General features: G+C 36.8%; 2 pseudogenes; one reads left to right on the forward strand and one right to left on the reverse strand.

Annotated features, from left to right (window-relative positions):
- The first annotated feature begins 7,652 nt into the window (after positions 1-7,652).
- On the forward strand, positions 7,653-8,201 carry LOC150041124 (GTP-binding nuclear protein Ran-like; annotated as a pseudogene).
- Positions 8,202-20,538: 12,337 nt separating this feature from the next.
- LOC150041125 (nucleophosmin pseudogene) lies at positions 20,539-21,363 on the reverse strand (annotated as a pseudogene).
- Positions 21,364-24,596: the final 3,233 nt, after the last annotated feature.

A 24,596-nucleotide genomic window follows, 5' to 3' on the forward strand; every position in this document is an offset into this window, starting at 1 on the left:
GGCCCCAGTAGGGGGCCCTACCTACCCACCACGACAACCAATGACCCTTCCCGCCCAAAATCTGCCTCTGATGCAAACATCGCTGACTCAGACTTGTTCCGAGCCACAGCAGGCAGCGCAGGACTGGACCTCTGTTCCTCCACCACCAGAATTATAACTCCAGAGGAAGGAACAGTTGTTATAAACTCTGGAAGGTTCGGGCCTCCCCCGCCAGGAATGTTTTTTCTTATTATAGGCCGAGCTTCAAGCTCACTGCAAGGACTCTCTGTCATTCCCTCGGTGGTTGACACCTATTATTCAGGCGAATTAAAAATTTTAGTTCATGCCTCTCAAGGCCCTCTTGCCATATCGGCAGGCCAACGCATTGCACAAGCCCTCCCTCTGCCAGTAACAGGACAGTTCCCATATAAGCATCCCCAGCGTGGCAATTCTACCCCAGGATCAACAGATATATTTTGGGTACATCAATTGACAGAATCTCGACCAACTTTAAAACTTTTTTTGGAAGGAAAACAATTCCTGGGTCTTTTAGATACAGGGGCCGATGCTACTGTCATTGCAAAACAACATTGGCCTATCTCTTGGCCTCTGGAACCCACCGCTACCCATTTAAAGGGTATTGGGCAGACTCAAAATACACTCCAGAGTTCTAAAATATTAACATGGACAGACCCAGAGGGAAACACTGGGACAGTTAAACCTTTTGTGGTGGACGGACTCCCTGTAAATCTATGGGGGAGAGATATAATGACCCAAATGGGAGTTATCATGTTCAGTCCTAATGAGACTGTGACTAACATGATGCTCAAGTCTGGATATTTGCCAGGAAAAGGACTGGGAAAGCATGAGCAAGGAATTAGTCACCCAATTATACCCACCCCTAAATGGGATAGAAAAGGTCTTGGGACCGACCTTTTTTCCTAAAGACCACTGCTCCCCCTGCACTCCAAGCCGATAAAATAACTTGGAAATCTGACAATCCGGTTTGGATAGACCAGTGGTCCATGCCTCAAGAAAAGGTTCAGGCTGCTCTTCAGTTGGTGCAGGAACAATTAGAGCAGGGACATCTTGAACCTTCTACCTCTCCCTGGAATACTCCCATATTTGTTATAAAAAAGAAAAATGGGAGTTGGAGGTTACTGCAGGATCTAAGGGAAATTAATAAAACCATGGCACCCATGGGAGCCCTACAACCTGGACTGCCCTCTCCCACAGCTATCCCTAAAGAATTTTTTAAAATTGTAATAGATATAAAATACTGTTTTTTCTCCATTCCCCTCGATCCTGGAGATTGTAAAAGATTTGCCTTTTCCATACCCATGATAAACCATAAGGGCCCTAATCCCCGCTTTCAATGGCGAGTGTTGCCACAGGGTATGGCTAATTCTCCCACTCTTTGTCAAAAATTTGTGGCTCAATCCATAGACCCAATTCGTGTTCAATACCCTCATATATATATATATTATACATTATATGGATGACCTATTAATTGCTGCCAAACTAGAACTGGAGGCACATCAAGTGACTCAAAAAATAGTTATTGCTTTACAAGACAGAGGACTTTTTATCTCCCCAGAAAAAATTCAAACTTGCTATCCCTTCTTGTTCCTGGGTTTTCAATTAGAACCCTCTTTAATATATGCTCAAAAAATTCAAATAAAAAGGAATAAGCTAAATTGTCTAAATGATTTTCAAAAACTCCTTGGAGACATTAATTGGCTACGTCCTCACCTTAAATTAACAACAGGAGATCTCAAACCCCTGTTTAATATTCTACAGGGAGATTCTGACCCTTCCTCCCCCAGAAAACTTACGCCCGAAGCTGAAAAAGCCCTAATAAAGTTAGAGGAGGCCATTACACAACAAAATATAGGTTACTTCAACCCCTCCTTGACCCTTTATTTAATCATTTTTGCCACAGAATTTACACCCACCGGTTTATTGTGGCAAAAAACCGTGCCCCTGTTATGGATTCATGCCTCCGCCTCTCAGTCCAAGGTACTCCCCTCCTACCCCTTTTTGGTCTCCCAACTTATTTTTCTGGGGCTCAAGACTTCTGTCAGATATTTTGGCAAGGATCCTGATATCATAATCACCCCTTACTCTAAGGAACAAATTAATTGGTTACAACAAAGACAAGATGATTGGGCTGTTTTATGCACTGGGTTCCAGGGTAGCTTTGATACTCACATGCCCAGTGACAGACTTATTCAATTCCTTAATATCACTCCTTTCGTTTTTCTAAAAAAATACCTTGATAAAGCCCATCCCCAATACTTTGAGCATCTTTATTGATGGTTCGAAAAATGGAAAAGCTTCATATGTTATTAATAATGTTTCCCACTTTGTAAATACTTCCTTTAAATCTGCTCAGTTAGTAGAATTATTTGCTGTGCTTTGTGTTTTTTGGTTATTAAAGACCCACCCTTTTAATCTGTTTTCGGATAGCCATTATGTTGTTAGAGCTTTACAAGTTTTAGAAATTGTTCCGGTTATTCAGCCTACTACACCTACTTTTCAATTATTTTTTGAATTGCAAAAACTTATTAGACAACGTTCGTACCCTTTCTGTGTAGGACATATTCGTGCTCATTCTGGCCTACCTGGGCCACTAACCCGGGGCAATGAATTAGCTGATTTGGCAACCCAAATAGTTACCTTATCTCAAACAGTTAATCCGGTGACCCTTGCACAAGAGGCCCATGCTGTTCACCACCTTAATGCTCATACCCTGCGCTTAAAATTTAAAATTACTAGAGAACAGGCAAGACAAATTGTTAAAAACTGCAAAAATTGCCGAACCCTGCTCCCTGAACCCCATGTAGGTGTAAACCCTAGAGGGCTCATACCTGGACAACTTTGGCAAATGGATGTTACTCATGTCCCCTCCTTTGGAAGGTTAAAATATGTACATGTTACCATTGATACCTTTAGTGGATTTATTTGTGCCTCTGCTCATTTAGGGGAGGCCACAAAAGATGTTATAAACCATCTCCTATATGTTTTTTCTGTCATGGGACAACCCCAAGCTATAAAGACGGACAATGGGCCCGGATATACCAGTCAAAAGTTCAAACAATTTTGCTCCCAAATGAGCATAAAACATATTACTGGAATCCCCTACAACCCCCAAGGACAAGGAATAGTGGAAAGGGCTCATCAGACTTTAAAAAACACCCTCATTAAACTTGCCTCACAAGAAACATTATATTCCCTTAAAGGAAATTATAAGACTTTGCTATTACATGCTCTCTTTGTTTTAAACTTTTTAACCCTTGACGATAATGGCAAATCTGCCGCAGAACGCCTTTGGCATCCCACCACACAAGCAGACTACGCCCAGGCCCTATGGAAAGACCCACTGACGGGAATATGGAATGGCCCTGACCCAGTCATTATCTGGGGAAAAGGATCAGCTTGCATTTATAATTCTAAAGAAGGGGGAGCTAGATGGTTGCCTGACAGATTAATAAAACCATATAATAAACAATAAAGCCATATAATTAATTCCAGGGTGGCGCCTGAGAACAAAAATATTTTTCTTTTACAGGTCAACAACCATGATGATGAGGCCTTCCCCGTCATCACTCGGCATGATGCTATTGACGGTGATGCTCTCTGGCAGAAGTTGTCCTCCAAAATCGACGAGGATTAGACTTACTTTTTCTATAGCAAGGAGGCTTATGCGCGGTTTTAAAGGAAAAATGCTGCGTATATGTAGATAGAACAGGACTTGTTAAGGATAGCTTAGAAAAAATTACAGCTAGCCTAGAAAAGCGAAAAAGAGAAAGGGAAAAACAAGAATCTTGGTATCAAAATTGGTTCTCCACATCTCCCTGGCTATCAACTCTTTTACCCTACCTCTTGGGCCCCCTTGTGGGACTTCTCCTTCTAATTTCTTTTGGCCCTTGGGCTTTTCAGCGCCTTACGCGATTTATAAAAAATCAAATTGATTCTGCCTTTTCCAAAAACTTAATCTCGGTGCATTATCATCGCTTAGAGGCTCAGGATGACCCTGTAGGGTCCGAAACAAGCACTCCTGAAAGAGGGCTCCAGTTTCATACACTTCTTGACCGATAAACCCCAAGCGGCTAGAGAGCATCCAATGACAGGATTATTATGGAGCTTACCCTGGGTGGTACAACATACAGAGGCCGTCGAGGCCGGCTCAACAAGGCATGTTGCCAGGAGTAAGGGTCCCTCCATATAGCCTAAGACAGGGTGTTCTCTCCACCTATAGAGACCTTGTTCTTTAAAGGAAAGGGGGAATTGTCAGAGACCAAGGAGTTAAACGGAACAAAGCAAAGACCCTCTAGCCTTGAGCAAATCGCATCTGGTTGAGTCATCTGCACAAAATACTTCTCGGAATAACCGCAGGTTGTTGCTTGGGTTAGCACAATGGCCAAAAGAACAGCCTGACCCACCCCTAACCTTGAGATTTCCTGTTCTTGTTATCGCAAAAACTCTCCATCCCCCCCCTCTATACTCCCTTCCTTACACTCAGGGTATATAAACCCTGCTTTACTTTTAATAAATGAGACCTTGACGCGACTCAGATTGTCTCTGTCTTTCTTTATGCGCCTGGTCTCCTTCCTCTCTTTCCCCCATTGGTTTTCTTCTTTTAGGAGGTGCCTCCTCGAGCCTGATGAATAGCTGAACCCGCGGGACGGGGGAAGGGAGGGAGGGAGGGAGGAAGGAAGGAAGGAAGGAAGGAAGGAAGGAAGGAAGGAAGGAAGGAAGGAAGGAAAGAAGGAAGGAAGGAAGGAAGGAAACACATATTATTTAGAAATGAGATCAGGGAGCTTTCAGTAAGATACTTTAATATGTCATTTGCTATTCCATTGGGATTTCAGCAAATCTTGCATGGTCAAATTCTATTAATAGGCTGGCCTTTTTCCAAGAATATGTGTGTCTCTCACATCTGCCACGGTGTCCTCACTGTTAGAAAACTTCACCTAACCTGTTCAATCATAGTACAAAGTTTTAATTAATTTTTTCTTTGCTCATTAGAATGATACTGGTTTAGTTAAAAATAAGAACTTTAAATACAGGAGTGCTACTCACAAACAGAGATATGGGAAACGACTTACTTTGACATTATTTCCAGAAAATATTAAACATTTTTTAAAAATTTGTTATCATTTTTCTCTTCTTTAAAAATTGACTTTTCAAAAAGAATCAGTGGCAGCATTGATTTGAATAACTCTGCAAAACTGACCAATGATATTTGTGATTTAGAGAAATATGTTTTAGCAGTGTTTATTCCATATTTCCTTTGAACAAACTGTTGGTCATTGGGGATTTTTTCCCCTCAATCTTGTGTTCTCTATTAGAAAACTGGATATCAATTCTAGTCCTACCCCAAAGTAACTCAAGGATATTTAGACATGGTTATTTATAGAATACCTATCATTTGGTATATCATATATCAAATGGTCTACAGCCTAAGTATCTGACCAGTAACTTGATGCTCTTATGATAGTAGGAAACATCTATAAATAAGGATTATTTAAATTTTAGGGATAATTTAACTTTTAACTTAGATGCCCACTCTTTATTTCTTTTGACTAATAGCTCTAAAAATGCCAGTTTTGTATGGAAGTATAGTAGTTAGAAGAGATACTCCAATAGTAGTTAGAAGAGATACTCCAATCTTCTTTTTTGGTGATACTAAGATTTGAATTCATAAACATCTCCTTAGCTAGCTAGGAAACCTACCACTTGATATATGACACTATTCAAAATTGTAATAATTACTGTCTGGTTTTTTTGGTGGTACTAGGGTTTGAATTCAGGTCTACATGTTTGCTCAGCAAGTTCTCTTATCACTTGAGCCACATGTCCAGCAATACCATTCCCACAGAAAATGCAATTGTTTTCATCCATAACTTAGAGGAAATAATTTACACTTTTTTCCCAGTCAATCTGATGTTGACTCTGTGTTTATTTTTATTGTTTGCCAGTCCTGGGCCTTGAAGTCAGGGACTGAGCACTGGCCTTGGGTTTTCTCAAGTATATTACTCTACCACTTGAGCCAGAGCACCACTTTGGGCTTTTTCTGTGTATGTAATACCGAGGACTTTGTGCATGCTAGGCAAGTACTCTACCACTACGCCAAACTACCGACCCTGGCTGTGTGTTTTTTTTAATATAAATTATTCGTCATACTGTTGTATTCTCATTGTACACCTAATGTGTTCAAATGTTTTAATCATAAAATATTAAATTTTAAAACATGCTTTTTCTGCTACTGTACAAATAATTACATGAATTATCTTCTCCAATTTCTGGATATGATGTATATTATTGATTTATATATGTCAAAATTATAATTGTATTCATTCGATGAATCCAAGTTGATACTGATGAATGATCTTCATAATATGTTAGATTTTATTTGTTGCCTCTGTTGAGAATTTCCTTTTTGTTTGTCATGGGGCTTGAACTCTGGGCTTGGGCAGAGTGTCTGAACTCTTCAGTGCAAGGCTATTGCCTTGTGCCACAGTGCACTTCTGTTAAGAATTTTTGCATCTGTGTTTTTCATGACATTGGTTTATACTTTTCTATTTTTGTTCTTTCCCTGTCTAGTCTTGATATCAGTGTAATTATAGAAGTATTTCTTCCCTTTCAGTTATTTTAGAGTAATTTTAGAATTAACTTTTGTGTCTAGGTCTGAAAATCATGATCATACTGGAAAACAGTCTTAGAAGAATTTATTTAAGACCTGTAATGCAAAAAGCCTTTCTAATTCTGACACCAAACTTTGAAAAATAAATAAAAAGATTGATAATTAAAGTATATATTTAAAAGGAGTAATTGCTAAATATAAATTGTCAAATTCCAAATGTAGATCCTCAAATTTCAAATATAATACAAGCAGTTATAAAATGGAAAATTGAAGAAGAAAATGAATATGTTTTCTAAAAAAGAAAATAATTCAGAAACTTTAAAATAGTCATAAGAAGTAATAGTAGGAGAAATTAAAAAAATAATTATCAAGATGACATTTTCCTTTAGAAGATATTAAAATAATTCTAAAAGTTGAAACATGTTCTGCTTCTTAGATTGTGTAGAAATTGAAATTCATATGTTGCTAATAGGAGTTTGTTTTACACACATTGAAATAATTATCAAAACTGAAAGTATAAGTAGTCTTTATAATTTTTCTATTTTAGAAAAATTTTGCACGTTTTAGTCGCACCTATGCAAACTGGCATATGCATAAAATTACTGATTTCACGTTTTCCTATTAATTAAAGTTCAGAAATATCAAAATTACAACCTCAGGGTATTACTTACATTGCCGCTTACATGTGTAAGGAAATATGATTCAAGTGTACTATATAAAGAAGATATGTGGAGCCAGGAGTTTGGCCTAGTGGTAGAATGCTTGCCTAGCATGCATGAAGACCCGGGTTCAATTTTCTATGTACCACATACATAGAAAAAAGCCGGAAGTGGTGCTGAGGCTCAAGTGGTAGAACACCAGTCTTGAGAAAACTCAAGGACAGTGCCTAGACCCTGAGTTCAAGCCCTAGAACCAGCTAAAATAAAAATACATGCTAACTTTGTTAGTTTGAAAAATAATACCAATGAGATCTTCCTAGCCTCAGTCAGACAGGCACGGAGATGCTTCTGGAAGGATTGCCGCGATGGCCGTGCAGGGAGAGCCTCAGGTCCAGTTCAAGCCCGTTCCGTTGGGCGACGGCTGCAGGCGACGTTCATGAAGCGTCACCTGATGGGAGAGAGAGTTCGAGAAGAAATATGTAGCCACCCTGGGCGTTGAGGTCCACCCCCTGGTCTTCCACACCAGCCGAGGGCCCATCAAGTTCAACGCGTGGGACACGGCCGGCCAGGAGAAGTTAGGCAGCCTCCGAGATGGCTACTACATACATCCAAACCCAGTGTGCCATCATAATATTTGGTGTAACCTCAAGAGTTACAAGAACGTGCCCAACTGACATAGAGACCTGAAGAATCTTCAGTACTATGACATTTCTACTAAAAGTAACTACAGCTTTGAAAAGCCCTTCCTCTGGCTGGCTAGAAAGCTCATCGGGGACCCTAACTTGAAGTTTGTGGCCATGCCTACTCTCGCCCCACCGAAGGTGGTCATGGAACCAGCTTTGACTGCACAGTATGAGCATGATTTAGAGGTCGCTCAGACAACTGTTCTCCCGGACGAAGATGACAACTTGTGAGAAGTGCAGCTGGAGACGGCATCAGAAGTCTAGTTTTATAGGCAACTGTCCTGTGATGTCAGCGGTGCCATGTGCACTTGTGTGCCACTTTATTATGTACCTAAGCAGAACATGTGCTTCATCTTTGGGATGCTGAAGGAACTGAATGGGCTTCAGAATGAATGTAACAGTTAAAAATACCTTTATTGTTTGGACTTGCATATTTAGCTGTTTTGCACCACAGTTGTTTCCTTCTTGACTTTCAAAGATAAGATTGCTACAGTCATATCACAATATCTAGTGGTGAAATCTTGTTTGTTACTGTCATTCCCTTTCCGTTCCTTTAGAATCAGAATAAAGTTGTATTTCAAGTACCTAAAGAAATAATAATACCAATGAATATGAAGAAAAAACAATGTAACATAATTGAATGAGTAGATAAACTATATGTTATATAAAAGAATAGGAGAATCACAATTTATTTTTTTATATTTGATTTCATATACCGTGCAGTTCTGAGACAATTCAGAATAAAATATTCAAAATGTTTAGATGCATCAGTTGAAGTTAGAGTGAAACAAACTCATCAGTATGGAATAGTGATTTAGTTTATTATTTGAACCAAGTTTATTATTAGATATCAAAACTTTTTCAAAATAATTTCTGATAAAGTCTACATAAAAGTATGAGAAGCTGGGCACAGTGGCTCACACTTATAATCCTAGCTACTCAAGAGGCTGAGATCTGAGGATCGAGGTTCAAAGCCAGCTCTAAAGACTCTTATCAACATTTAACCTAGAATTCTGCATACTGCAGCGTATATTTTGTGTGTGTATGTGTGTGTGTGTGTGTGTGTGTGTGTGTGTGTGTGTGTAACATGAATGCTTTTTTGTGTCTGTGTGAATGCTTAAATATGCTTATAGACTGGCATTTGACTTTGGGAAATGGTCAAACAGTACAATGTATTTATATTATTTTCCAGAGATTGTCAATTTTAAACTTCTTTAAGACAAATTTAATTTTCACTCCACCTGTCAATATTCCATATATTGTACATTTTGAATTGGATTGTACACACCTTAATACATCAGGTAACAATTTTGTTGTCTCAGGCTTTCTTAAAAATTTGAGGTCATAATTTATTAGTGAAAAGGCTTTAAACAATGTTCTGGCTTTAAAAAATATTTGTCCACAGTCTTTCTACTTATATTTCTCATCTTTCAAATGAGATGACAAAAATATATCTAGGGAAGCATTCAATGCATGTCATTGAATATGCTATTAAAGTTGTGCAATAAAGACATTTGTGAGACAGCTATGAAACCATCTGTATCTTCTAGGTGCAAAATGTTTGAAACCCCAAAGAATCATGAATTTTTCTGCTCTTCTTGTTGCCTCCAGTAGTAACCAAGCTAGATGAAAACTGTTTTTCTAATTATTCAAATTTGTGCTACAGTCTATGGATGAATGAAATTGTACATAAAAATGCATAGTGCCCTCTGAATATCACCTGTATTATAGCAATACAAAATATTAAAAATAAAAATAGTAAGTGCCACTAATAAATATACAAATATATCTTTATTTTTGTATATTTGTGATTGAGATTCATCTTCAAATTTCATGAATAAATGTTTTGTAATGAAATTTTGGGCAGCAATAAATGCAAAATAAAAGCATGTCATTGCAAAATCGTATTTTATTCATTGTATTTCATGTAATATTTACTGGATGTTATGATAAATAAAACACCCATTAGTTATACTTTCCATTTAAGGTTAAATAATTATAGTTCTGGCCTAAGAGGGACTAATAGGAATTATAAAAGCTAAAGTTTCCCTCTATTGTTTAATATACAGTAAGTGAGTAATGAGTGGAGCAAAGATTAAACAATTCTTGTGCTTGATTTTTATCTTGGATGACATTTAATTAGTGTTGAGATATTCTATCCATATTATATTTGTTCACTTGTCTTACTGGGCAGTAGGTGTCTGCTGTGAAGAGTAAAGGGATTCTTTTTCTTAATCCTTGTGATATTATATGATTAATGAGTTAAAATTCCCATTTGGACTTTCCTACCAATCAATAAGCAGATGGGCAATAGTGGATGTCGAACGACAAGACAGCAGGAGATAGTTAAGCTCTTTTTTACTCTCAGAATGAAAAAAGTTTATTTAGAAAAATCTTTTTTAAAGCCACAGTCAACATTTCTGAGCTTTTCTTTTCATCTCATATCCATTATCTTGAATTTTGTGTATATGCATTTTAAAAGTTGGTAGTCACATTGAAGTTTATGATACAAATGTACTCATAGTTGCTTAGAAAGCACAGAAAGGAAAAACAATTGTAGTAGTTTACTGTTTCAATAACCATCATATAGATATTGGTATGTGGATGAAGAATACAATATATACAACATTTCACCAGATTCTCACACATTAAAATGAATTTTGGTTGGCTATTGCAGCTGATCTTTTATGAATAATATGCTTGCATATTAAGCCAACCATTTCAAATACAGGTTGTGACCTGGTATGAACATTTATTTTAATAGTCTGATTAATGCTTTAAAAGAAATCCTAACTTAAAATCCCTTTAGTATTAGATTATTGCATATTGTACATTACTTGTAGAATATAGAGTTACATGTCACATCTATTCTTTTTAGTTTTACCCTTGAGGCCACGTTAAACAGTCTTTTTTTTCTTCTAGATTTATTTAATAAATGACACATAAAAGAAAGGTTAAAATCACTTTGCTTTCAGTTCTTTCAGTGAAGTTTGCTTTGAGTAAAAGCATGAAATATGATGTTAGAGCTTGGACAAATCATAGACAATTTTAAAACTCTTTAAAATAGAACTACTGAGATTGGCAAATTTTAATACCTTGTTTCATTTTAAAGAATTGCTTATGTACCTTGTGAGGTATTCAAAAGTTAAAAATTGAACAAATTGTAGTGCTGCACATACGATAAATAAAGAGGGAGGAGATGAAATTTACATCATTAAGAATTTCTAAAAATGATAACAATTTGCACAGAGTTCTTTCCAGGACTGTAATTACTTTAAAAGCTAAGTGGCAGACAGGGAAAGCCAAAGAGTTCATTTGACAAAAAGATTTAAAATTCAATGTGTCATATTTGCTCTTCTCTGTTATTAATATTTCCTATGTATCTCACGAGATGTTTCTTTATAAAGATAGTTAAAACCTATTTTGTGGTCCGGGAGTTTGGCCTAGTGGTAGAGTGCTTGCCTAGCATGCACGAAGACCCGGGTTCAATTCCTCGGTACCACATACATAGCAAAAAGCCGAAAGTGGTGCTTAGGCTCAAGTGGTAGAGTGCTAGCCTTGAGAAAGTCCAAGGACAGTGCTCAGGCCCTGAGCCTAAGCCCAGGACTGGCAAAAAAAAAAGAAAAAAAAGAAAAAATCCCTATTTTTTCCATATAATGTGTGGATCATAATTGTTCTGACCTATGTTCATGTTAGTCAGAAATACATAATTTGGCATTATTTGCTCTTCCTTATGTTTGCTGTTGTTTCTTCTTTTATACTAACATAGGAATGATCAGTTTTAAAATTAAGAGAAATAATGACAAAACACAATACAAAACAAATTATTTGATTATCGTCTCTGCTTCCCTGCTTGTTAGTTACTCATCAATAACCTACATATCCTCTCTCCTTTCCAGATTTCTCTGTCATTTTTCATCAGGAGAACTTTCCATGTCAGAATTTTCTGTCCCTGACAGCAACTTTATCCCTCTGCTTGATTCCAACTTACACACACACACACACACACACACACACACACACACACACACATTCACACACAGTTTCTTCACAACTTCAGTACAATTAGCAGTCTAGTAATAAAACAGACAACAATGGAAGAACACAAGAACATCATACTATGATATATACTACATAACCTCACGTATATGTTAATGTAACGGGATCCAACCTTTTAAAGAAGTAGAAAATAAAAAGGTGATTTTCTTCCATAGGCTGGGTAAATGGTGCCAGTACAAAGATGAGATTATAATGGAATAAATTTTCAACTAATGGTTTTAGTAATCCATTGTACAGAATAGTTAGTATATTAAATAATAATGCATTATATATTCCAAATTTTCTGAAAGGGTAAATTTAAATTTTATACCACAAAATATGATAATCATATAAAGGATTTTTAATTGTTTTACATAATCATCCTGCAATATAAATATATACATATGAATATGTTGGAAATACCATAGAACATATAATATATTCAATTATTTCTTGATAATAAAAGGAACATTTAGAGGTGTGGTTTAGATGGTAATGTGACATCCAATAAGAAAAAGTGTCAGATATTCAGTTAAAGTGCCAGTCTCCAACAAAACTAAATAAGCTGGGCACTTGTGGCTCACTCCTGTAACCCTAGCTAGGTTGAAATCTAAGGGTCATACTTCCAAGTCAACCCAGGTAGAAGTCCATGAGACTTTTATCTCCAAATAGGTACACACACACACACACACACACACACACACACACACACACACACACAGAGAGAGAGAGAGAGAGAGAGGAAAAGGAGCTGCAGCTCAGATCTCGACATGAGCAATAAAATCTTAAGTTTGGTGCATAGGGCCTAAGGTCAGGCCCCAGGACCTGTAAAAAATTTAAATAAACAGCCAGAATTTTCTAATTGGTCTTATCTCATTTAATCATTAAAAACTTCACTAAACTATTCACTTGTCTAACCATCCTCCATCATTCTAATTTAGTGGATTTAATTCTAGCTGATTTAAAATACAATTCATAAACCTTTTTGCCAGTCCTGGGGCTTGAACTCAGGGTGTGGGCACTGTCCCAGGACTTTTTCAAGGCTAGCCCTCTAGCACTTGAGCCACAGCACCATTCCAACTTTCTCTGTGTATGTGGTACCAAGAAATCAAACCTAGAGTTTCATGTATGCGAGGTGAGTACTCTAATACTAGGCCATGCTCCCAGCCCACAACACATAATTTTTAAATTGCCTTAAAATACATTTTATAAAAATGACAGTTTTTATATGATAGATGGTTGATACATTCTCCAAATGTATTTCAGCTTTTTTTTTTCTCTCTTGATAGGAAACAATTTTTTTTTGACCTTAGGAAATCATATTGCTTTAGTAAGCAAAATACTTGGTCTTATTCTGTAGTTAATTGAATTACAATGATTGAACACTTTTGGTTTAATTGTAAAATGACAAAAAATATGTTGTTCAGTATGCAAGGTTTAAGGAAGCATTTTTTAGGATTTATTTAATCCTTTGATTCTAAAAGAGGGAAGAAAATTGATTGCAAAAGTTCAATTCCATAATCATTATTTTAGATGCTCGTCTAGGCATATTTGTAAAGATAACATTCATTAGTTCTTTGTCTTTTCAGACGATTTACACATAATATAGACATACACAAACATTTTACACAAATATTAATTATAGGACATTTGGTAGCAAAAATAATTTTAATATCTCTTAATTGTGCACATCAAATGGAAGATTGTGAGAACTCTTATGGCACTTAGTACTTGCTCATTTATTTGCCTGGATTATACTAATCAAAGAGACAAAAGTGACTGCATCCACTAGAGACAATGAATCTTATGCAGGAAGTGTCTAATGTTAAAAAAGATAAGAAAGAATGAAAATATGCAAACATATTTGAAGAGATTTTTCAAGAAAAATGTGCCTAATTGTTTAAGAATACAAGCTGGCTCCGGTGGCTTTTGCCTGTAAGCCTAGATATTCAGGAGACTGTGATCTGAGGAACACAATTCAAAGCCACCCAGGGCATGAAAGTCCATGAGAGTTTTATCTCCATTTAAACTACTCAGAAAAAGCTAGAAATGGTGCTGTGGCTCAAGTGATAGAGCTCTAGTCTTGAGCACAGAGAGGCTCAGGGACAGAGCCCAGGCCCTGAGTTCAAGTGCCTTGAATGGTCAAAAAGCAAAAAAGAAGAGAAAAAAAGAATACATTCATTATTCTGCCCTATGAACCCTATTATAGTTCTTTTCTTTTACAAATGCTTTTATAACATTTCTCCAACACAACTATAGACTATCTGAGTGGATGATTAAGTAAATGGCAAAAAATAAGCACCAGATAAAGTTCTATTTAAAAGAAATATGCCAAAAGCTCACCACACCAGACACATGTAATCCTAACATGTGTCTCAGCTGACTGAGATCTGAAGATCAAAGTTCACAAGCCATCTAAGGCAAAAAAAAAGTCAATGAGGTTCTTTTCTTTTTTCTTTCCTTCTTTCTTTTTTTTTTAATGGATCATGGGGCTTGAACTCGGCCTGGGCGCTGTTCCTCAGCTATTCAGCTCAAGGCTACTACCTTACCCCTGGGCTGGGGCCGTGTCCCTGAGCTCTTCAGCTCAAGGCTACCATTCTACCCTTGAGCCAAGCCCCACTTCCAGTTTTCTAGTGATTAATTGGAGATAAGAGTTTCACGGCCTTTTTTGTGCCCAGGCTGGCTTTGAACCTTGATCCTCAGATCTCAGCAGTCTGAGTAGCTAGGATAATAGGTGTGAGCCACCGTGCCTGGCATCATGAGATTCTTATTTACAGTTAACCACCAAAAAAAGAAGAGGTGGAGCTGTGGTCTCAAGTAGTAGTATGGCAGCCTTGAGCAATAGAAGTTCAGGGAGAGTGCCCAGTTCCTGAGTTCAAGTCCCTTGCTTGGAGGTTGGAGGGGAGGGAGGAGGAGGAAGGGTGGGGAGGGGGAGAGAGAGAGAGAGAGAGAGAGAGAGAGAGAGAGAGAGAGAGAGAGAGAGAGAGAGAGAGAGAGAGTATTGTCTTCAAGGTTCATGTGTGTTGTGGCATGTCAAAGTTTCCTTTTTTTAAGAGTGAAAAGCACTGACTTTTATTTTTATAATCAAATTACATTTTCATATTGTTAGTGAACATGGATCCTCCTTGAAAATGTTTATTCTGGGGCAGTTTCACTGCCTGTTCAGCTCTACTATTCACAGTCCATCTCTAGCTGCACTACACAGTGAACAAACCATCTTCTATATGCCTGTAAAGGCTGAGCATCTGGAATCAAAAATTGTGAAGCAGAAAGAAGAAAAAATCAAACCCAGCCACTAGGATACACAACGTAAGAGTTCAGTAATCTTGTATCTCTTAGAAGGCTTAACAAATATATCACTCCTTGCATTCAGAGCTCTAGTAGTCAGTATCTCTGTTAGATCCAAAGTATTTCCCCAGCTCAGGTCTTGTTGACTTCTCTGAACATCCAGTTATTTTTCAGTGACCCTGCAATGGTCTTTAATGTGTATCTAGAACCCTAGGCTTTATCTCCTACAACTGATTAATTTGGGAATTAGATTATTTCCTATAATGATTTCCCTCCTTTGTTCTTTATTTTTAACCCTTTATATTAAAATGTTTTGTCTTATCTTTCTTCTCCATTTCCTAAATCATCAATTTTATTACTCATTTAATGAGAAGTTAACTTACTGGTTTATTCAGTATTTTAATTTTAATTTGTAATCAGCAACTTAAAATTGTATGTTTGTGGTATAAAATTGTATGTCTCATTTTAGGTATGTGCTGTTAAGTAAGTAATTCAAACTTGTTACAATCCTACCACCTCACATGCTTGTATAATTTTGTAATAAAAACATTGAAAAGCTACTCTCAGTAATTTTAAAATGCAGTATGAATTATTACTAGCCATAATACACATGATTTATGATATATCTCAGAATGTATACCTCCTCCTTTGGTAAAATTTTATACAACTTGGAAAATATTGCATATTTACACACCCACTTCTCATGACATACCTTTCATTTAATGGCTGAAAGGAAGGAAATTTTTGATGATGTAATAACTTGTTATGTAAATACCATGCCTGTCAGATTATGTTCTTAAATTCATGTGCCAGTAATTGCATATAGGGATTCCCTTCTTATTTGTTTGTTAAACATGACCTTTGAAATATAATGTAAAAAAATCCATGTTAATAAATTCTTTTAATAAAAAAGTGATGAACAGGAGAGTTACAATTACATAAGTAAAAAAAAAGAATATATCATGCTTGATCAATGCACAATTGCCCTGCGATATTTGAATATCCTTAGTTGGAAAATCTGACATATGAAACATTTCAACTCCAAACTGTTTTGAGCTGAGGGTTTGCTTTCCACACGTAGAAGATGTAACATCTGATATCACCTAAGGCTTCAAAGTCAAAATCAGGTGAGCAGCACACCATTTATTCATTATTCTTTCTTTTCTTTTCTGTTTTTATTGTCATTAATAGAAGGGTTACATGATATTTGCCAGATAGATGGTGCATTCATTCCCATACATTGATACCCTTCCACATGTCTTGGTCCCCGTTTCCCTCCCCCCCACCCCTCATCTTGTTTTCCCCCCTTCCCTATCCAATTTCAAATAATCAAATACAAATATATCCAATATATCAGGTAACAAAGTCAGATACTGCAACAATATGATATAACCAAGGGACAGCAAAAGAGATGAGAGATAACATAGTACCTTAAGAACAACAATCATACATTATATGGCTTATGTTTCTATATCGTAGAGATCCTTTCATTCAACATCCTACTATATAGCCTTTTGTATCAAGGTTTTGCTCTATTGGAAATCTCTGCTAGGAGAGTCCAAGGTTTCTACTGATTATGACAAATGAGGGAAACCATTGAGCCTAAGTTCCTTTGAGTCTGGCTTACTTCACTTAATATGATCTTTTCTAAGTTTTTCCATTTCCTAACAAATGGGGCAATGTCATTCTTTCTGACAGCAGCATAGAATTCCATTGTGTATAAATACCACATCTTGTTGATCCACTCATCAACCCAGGTATTAAACCACAGACCTATGGCCACCTAATCTTTCACAAGGGAGCCAAAAAAGTAGAATGGAAGAAAGATAGCCTCTTCAACAATTGGTGCTGGCAAAACTGGTTAAGCACATGCAGAAAACTAAAGTTGGATCCTCTTTGTCACCCTGTACTAGAATTAACTTCAAATGGATCAAAGACCTCGAGGTAAAAGCTGACACACTGAAAACTTTACAAGAAGGAATAGGAGATACACTAGGTCTCCTTGGCACAGGTCAAAACTTTCTTAATAAGGACCAAGAATCACAACAAATCAGAGAAAGGCTGGATAAGTGGGACTGCATTAAACTGCAGAGCTTTTGTATGGCAAAGGACATAGCTAGTAAACTAATTAGGAAGTCTACAGAGTGGGAAAAGATCTTCACCAACCATACAACAGACAAAGTCCTCATATCTAAAATATATCAACAGCTCAAAAAATTGAATCACTCCAAAAGTAATCTCCAAAGTAACAACCATCCCATTAAAAGATGGGCCAAAGACTTAAAGAGCATCTTCTCTGAAAAAAAAAAAGGCCTATAGACACATGAAGAAATGGTCAACATCTCTGGTCATAAAAGAAATGGAAATCAAAACAACTCTAAGATTCCACCTCACTCCAGTTAGAATGGCCAGGATCAAGAAAAGTAATAACAACAGATGCTGGAGGGGATGTGGTCAGGAGGGATCACTACTACACTGTTGGTGGGAGTGCAAACTCGTTCAACCACTATGGAAAGCAGTATTGCAGTTCCTCAAAAGACTAAACATAGAGCTCCCCTATGACCCAGAAATTCCACTATTTGGCATTTACCCAGTCATCCAGAAACAAAGACATACTAAATCCACCAGCACAACAATGTTCATTATAACACTATTTACCATAGCAAAGATATGGAACCAACCATTTATTCATTATTCTTAAGCGAAATAAAGATCCTTTCTTTTTTTTTTTTTTTGCCAGTCAGTCCTGCGGGTAAGCTCAGGGCCTGAGGACTGTCCTTGGATTTTTCTCAAGGCTAGAACTCTACCACTTGAGCCTCAGCACCACTTCTGGCTTTTTCTAAGTATGTGGTACCAAGGAATTGAACCCAGGTCTTTGTGCATGCTAGGCAAGCACTCTACCACTAGGCCAAACTCCTGGCCCCAATAATAAAGATCCTTTCTAGCCCAACTTGATATTCACATATGAATTTTGCTCATGGTCAAATCTCCCCACTTTAAAAGGAAATGAGATACAAGCAGGCTAGATATTCTAAAAGTAAGTTCTTCCAAAAAGCCCTAACAAGTTGCCAAGACTCATCTGCCCTATGTGCAGTGTCTTTCTATCTTCTTAGTCTTGTAAAAATACTATATGAAACATCAAAAGAGCTTTCACATAGCTCTATAGGTAACAGTTATGAGCAAAACAAAGTATGTGTGCTTAGATTCAGCGCACAATGTTCAATTGTTGGCCATATGAGACAGCATAGTATTGAATGACTTACAGAAGAATGGGTTTTGGAATAACCACTCTACTGCATCCAAAGAAAGAAATGGAATAATAACTATTGAAGTTCTATGCTGAAAGTGAAGTTTCAAAGTTAATGCAAATAGAAAAATTCCTGCATAATGCTAAAAATTCAAACATTGATCCTATATTGAAAGAGTCAAGCTATCAGCATGGAAGTAAACACATGATACTTAATGGTATAGCAGTCATCAAAAAAGCAAAGATTCATCACCGTATACTGAAAATATGGTATTTGTACACAATGGAATTCTATGCTGCTGTCAGAAAAACGACATCGCCCCATTTGTTAGGAAATGGAAAGACTTAGAAAAAATCATATTAAGTGAAGTAAGCCAGACTCAAAGGAACTTAGGCTCAATGGTTTCCCTCATTCATCATAACCAGTAGAAACCTTGGGATCCAATAGCAAATATTTGCAATAGAGCAAAAACTTGATACATAAGGTCATATAGTATGAAGCTAGTTGAAAGGACCTCTAGGATATTGAAACAAAAGCCACATAACGAATGATTGCTATCCTTAATGTGCTGTGTTATCTCTCATCTCTTTTGCTGTTTCTTTGTTACCTCATGTTGTCACAATAGCTTACTTTGTTATCTGATATATTGGATACATTTGTATTTGGTTACTTGAAATTGGACAGGAAAGGGGGGAAAAACCAAGAGGGGGGGTGGGGGGAGGGTAATGGGGACCAAGACATGTGGAAGGGTATCAATGTATGTGAATTAATGCACCTTCTATCTGGCAAATATCATGTAACCCTTTTATTAAATACAATAAAAAATATTTAAAAAATAACTGTAACACTTCTATTAATTACAATAAAAAAGAAAAAATAAACAAGCAAAGATTCATCACCATATACTGAAAATTGAAGGAAACTATTAATATTCAACAGACATTTTAAAAATTAACAGCATTTATTTCTTATAAATGTGTAAGATAAAGCATCAGTAGCTCATGAAGTAACCAAAAATTCATTGAAATAGGTATGGAAGAAATTTTAATATGTATAATAAAATGCTAGTTCCTCATTCGTTGACTGGTACTGAAATAGCTAAAATGGTCATGTGTCCAGGTGATTGTGATGATAGAAATGATGAAAAATTATTAATACCACAGAAAGAATGTCTTTCCATGAATCACACAACGCATATGTGGGCTGGGGTTTTTAAATAGATGTGATAGTGTATATTTATACTAGCATGGATACCACGTGAGTTTGTAAAAGAGACTTCTGGCTCACACCTGTGATCCTAGCTACTCAGGAGTCTGAGATCTGAGTGTCGCGTTTCAAAGCCAGCCAGGGAACTAAAGACCATGTGACTCTTATCTCCAATTAATCACTAGAAAACCGGAAGTGGCGCTGTGGCTCAAGGGGAAGGGCATTAGCCTGAGCTGAAGAGTGCAGGGTCAGTGTCCAGGCCGAGAGTTCAAGCCCCACAACCAACCAAAAATATAAAACCCAAAACAGAGATTCTAAGATTAAAATCTATTGCTAATTGAAAATGATACTAGATGAAACAGAAATTCATCCAGCATAAAGCCTATGAATCATTAAGAAAATCCACTTCCTATTCTTTCACTACTTCTGAAGTTTTCCCTCATCTAAAAGGTAATAATTACATAATCTCTTCCTTTTTTAAAAATACTGAGTTTATTTCACATGTACATTTTGTATTCCCACCATTTCTACATCTGACCATCACTTCTACTACGGCTCATCATAACATTCCATACATACTTAAATCGAAGCTCATGGTGGAATTCCGTCTTTAAAAACTAAACAGGCATTTTTGACAACACATTCTTGGCAGCAAAGCCTGAACAACATTTATCAAACACAGTGTATTGAAAAATCTCACTTCGCATTATAAAAAGGACAGCCAGATATCAACTCTTACAGAAAGGAAATAAGACGTTATATTTCAACAAACTGTTCAAATTAGTTTCTTAAAGAGACTTTCTCCATTGCCAGAGATCTTGAATAGCCTCGTACTCAGTCATCCGGAAACAATTCTTCACGTAGTTGATGAATTTCGCTTCCACTTTGGGGGGAAGAACTACCTTTTTCTATACTTGCTTGCATTTTTGCTTTAATGTCTTCTACTGAACCACGGTCTTTTGGTGTTTTAGGAGTTTTTTCCTGTTTTTTGAAGGATCCTTGACCTTTTCATCTTGGTGTTGCTAGTTTTGAACCTTTTCCATTCTGGTTTGATTTTTGTGCATTTTTGGCTGGAGTATCGCATACACTGGAACTTTTTCTTCTGCTTCCTCCTCATCAAAATAATCCTCCTCCTCCTCCTCCTCCTCCTCCTTTTCCTTGGCAAGATTTACCTTTTTATGTGGAACCTTGCTGCCACCTCCAGGGGCCGACCACTTTCCAGACACACTCAGGAGTTTCACAGCCTCTTCCTCTTCCTCTTCTGATTCTGCTTCCTCCTCTACAGCTACCAAGTGCTGTCCACTGAGCCACACTTCAGCCTCAGCACCACAGGTGGTGTTATTTCAAAGCCCCCCAGGGAAACCGTTGGCTGTACAGACATTTTCAACGTTGCCAGTGTAACTTCAATTGGACTTTCCTCATAATTCATTGCTTCTCCTTGTAACTCATCTTTTACACCATCTCCTAAGAATAACCGTTCTTAGTGATAACTGGTGCTCGTTTTCATCATTATCCACCTTAACGTTATAATCTTTGTCACCCTTCAGTTCACAACTGAAAAGGTAGTTCTGGGGCCCCAGTGGGCTCATGTCCATGTTCATCAAGTCCTCCATGGGTGGCGCACAGTGAGGGAGGAAGCAGGAGTAGGGCTCTGATGTGAAGCAGAGAAGCAGGACAGAATCACACCAAGGCTCTTCTTTTGTTTAATAACTTATTTTTACTGTCAGTGTGATGTATACAGTTAGGGTGAGTTACAGTTACATACATAGGGTGGTGAGTATGTTTTTCTGGAACGTTGTTACCCCTTCCCACATTTTTCTCCCACTTCCTCCTTCAATTGAGGGTAGAGACAGAAAGTTTGTTCGTAATTATTGATTCACATTTATGTTGTTTAATAAATGATTTTGACATTCCAGAGGTGTTACTCTACTGTTCAGTTACTATGAATATATTATGTTTTACCCATTGATATTATGAAATTTATACACTGCTAAGTAGTCAGGTGTGAGTGCAGGAAAATTATAATTTTGGTGGCATATAAGTTCAGAATCAGGAATGATAGTGATGACTAACATTCACAATTTGTCTATGTGGGTGGCTGAAGAAATGATATGCTTGCTTTCTGATTATCTGATGAAAATAATTTGTTTTATGCATTAAATTATTAATCACATTATACAAACTTTCCTTCGAATGATGACCATAAGATATACAATACATTAATATGACATTCAGACTTCAATCCAATAACCAAGATGGTTGCTTATTATTTATATTTACTAGCACACACATATATGATATTCCAAAGTTCATAACATGAACACAAATCTTGGAAAGGAAAGATGGTTGTTTACAGACAACCAGAACTTACTTGCGTCATCATAAAAACTTTTTAAAAAGGCCATCAGCAATTACTCAAAAGACTAAACATAGAGCTCCCCTATGAGCCAGCAATTCCACTACTTGGCATTTACCCAATCGGCCAGAAACAAGGACATACTAAATTCACTAGCACAACGATGTTCCTTGCAGTACTATTTACCATAGCAAAGATATGGAACCAACCCAGATGTCCCTCAATTGATGAGTGGATCAACAAGATGTGGTATTTATACATAATGGAATTCTATGCTGCTGTCAGAAAGAATGACATCGCCCCATTTGTAAAGAAATGCAAAGACTTAGAAAAATCATATTAAGTGAAGTAAGCCAGACTCAAAGGAACTTAGGCTCAATGGTTTCCCTCATTTGTCATAATCAATAGAAACCTTGGGCTCTCCTAGCAGACATTTACAATAGAACAAAACCTAGCTATATGAGGCTATATAGTATGTCGCTAAATGAAAGACTTTCAGAATATAGAAACAAAAGCCATATAATGAGTAATTGTTGTCCTTAATCTGCTATGTATCTCTCATCTCTTTTGCTGTCCCTTGGTTATCTCATATTTTTACAGTATTTCACTTTGTTATCTGATATATTGTATATATGCGTATTTGGTTATTGGAAGTCAGATAGGGAAGGGGGAAAACAAGATGAGGGGCAGAGTCGGGGGAGGGATTGAGGACCAAGACATGAGAAATGGTATCCGTATTTGTGAAGTAACACACCTTCTATCTGGTGAATATAATGTAACTCTTTTATTAATTACAATAAAAATATATGAAAAAACAACCACAAAAAAAGCCATCAGGTGTATGGACATAGGGAGGGGTGGGTAGTGTAGAAATGGTCTCCAGGTAAACAATGGACAAGTGAAATCCAGAAACACTGAAATCTACATATTTAAAAGAAATAGTAGATATGAACAAAGAGTGTTAAGGAAAGTGATAGGAACATTAGTCTCCTGAGTGGGGCTGTGAGCAAAAGAGAAAATGCCTAAGATAATCTATCACAGAAGTTGATGTTCTGTAAAAATAGTTTTGCACGGAAGTTCTGCAACACCCATAGCAACCAAATAAACAAAGATTCTTTGTACTACCTAGCTATTTCACTATTGCAGAGAAAAAGAATATTATTAGAGATCCTACCATCAAACATTTTGTGTGGAGGGAACCGAAGACCCAACATGTTTATATCCTTAAATCCCAAGTGCCTACCACTCTTCATTATCTAAACAAGAATTCTTCCTTATAATTTGTAGAACTAAGGAAATTAACTTGGACTCAAAATCACAGACATGTATCTACCAGGCTTGTAGTAATTACAAGCCTGGTTTTACAGGAAAACTATGGGTGAACATATTGGAGGAGATGCAACATTAGAAAATGGAGCCAAATCAGCCATATGCCTTGACAGGGCAGACCTGAGTATTATAGTCTGTCTGACTAATTTCTACAGTTTTAGAGAAGCAGAGATTTGATAGAAAACAGCACATATGCAGAAAGTTCATGGTAAGATCAAACAGGCAACATACCTCTCCTATCTGGGAGACATTCATCCAGAGATACTTGTGTTCAGCTGGCAGGAACCAAATAAGGATTATCTCTTTACTCTCTACTAGAACTGCATATACAAATCACAAATTCGAATTTATTCCAGCAGGAAAGCCACAATGGGTCTCTCTCACCTGCAAACAGGTGAGAGAGCTGTGCTCCTGGTAATAATTTCAGTTAAAATTTTATGTCTTGATTGGGGTTGGATTTGAACTGTGATCTTCCTGTTTGTGACTTCTGCATAAATGTTATTACATATGCAAAGCATTCACTACATCTGTGTTATTTTGTGGAAATGAGTCTTGCTAACTTTTGTTGGCTGTCTGTGATCATTCTTGTCTCTGGGTCCCAAGATTATAGGCATGTACCACCTGGAATTGTTATTCTTTCTTTCTTTCTTTTTTTTTTTTTTACTGTTTTGTCTTTCAGTTTATTTTGTTTTGTTTTCCTTCACAGTGCTTTGTTTTATGTCCCCATACCATATACTTTTTCTTTGCTATCTTGTTATTTATCTTTCCCCAATCCCAACTCCCATTTTTAGTATTTAATTCTTAGTACTCTTATCTTGAATAATTGTTCAATTCCTATTTGATCATTTAAGTATTCTGGCTCCTTTTATTCTAACTTCATTGAAAATATAGTTGACCTTCCAATTGTTTTCTTCTATACTTAAATATATGGTTTATTTCTCAACTGTGTGTTTCATTAATGCTCTCTGCTGTCACTACTGTTATTTATAATGGAAATTTTGACTTCAAGAGAAGCTTACCCAATGAGATGACAATAATGAAATTGAAAACCAAAAAATTGACATGTTATACCCCATAGGTGCACACATTTTAACAAAGAAGCAAAAAATAAGAAAAAAGGCACTATTGCTTCACTATCTCTTCAGTATTAAAGACATAACG

The sequence above is a fragment of the Megascapheus bottae genome, chromosome X (assembly GCF_031878675.1).
Source record: "Megascapheus bottae isolate mThoBot1 chromosome X, mThoBot2.hap1, whole genome shotgun sequence".
In the NCBI taxonomy this organism is placed as follows: domain Eukaryota; kingdom Metazoa; phylum Chordata; class Mammalia; order Rodentia; family Geomyidae; genus Megascapheus; species Megascapheus bottae.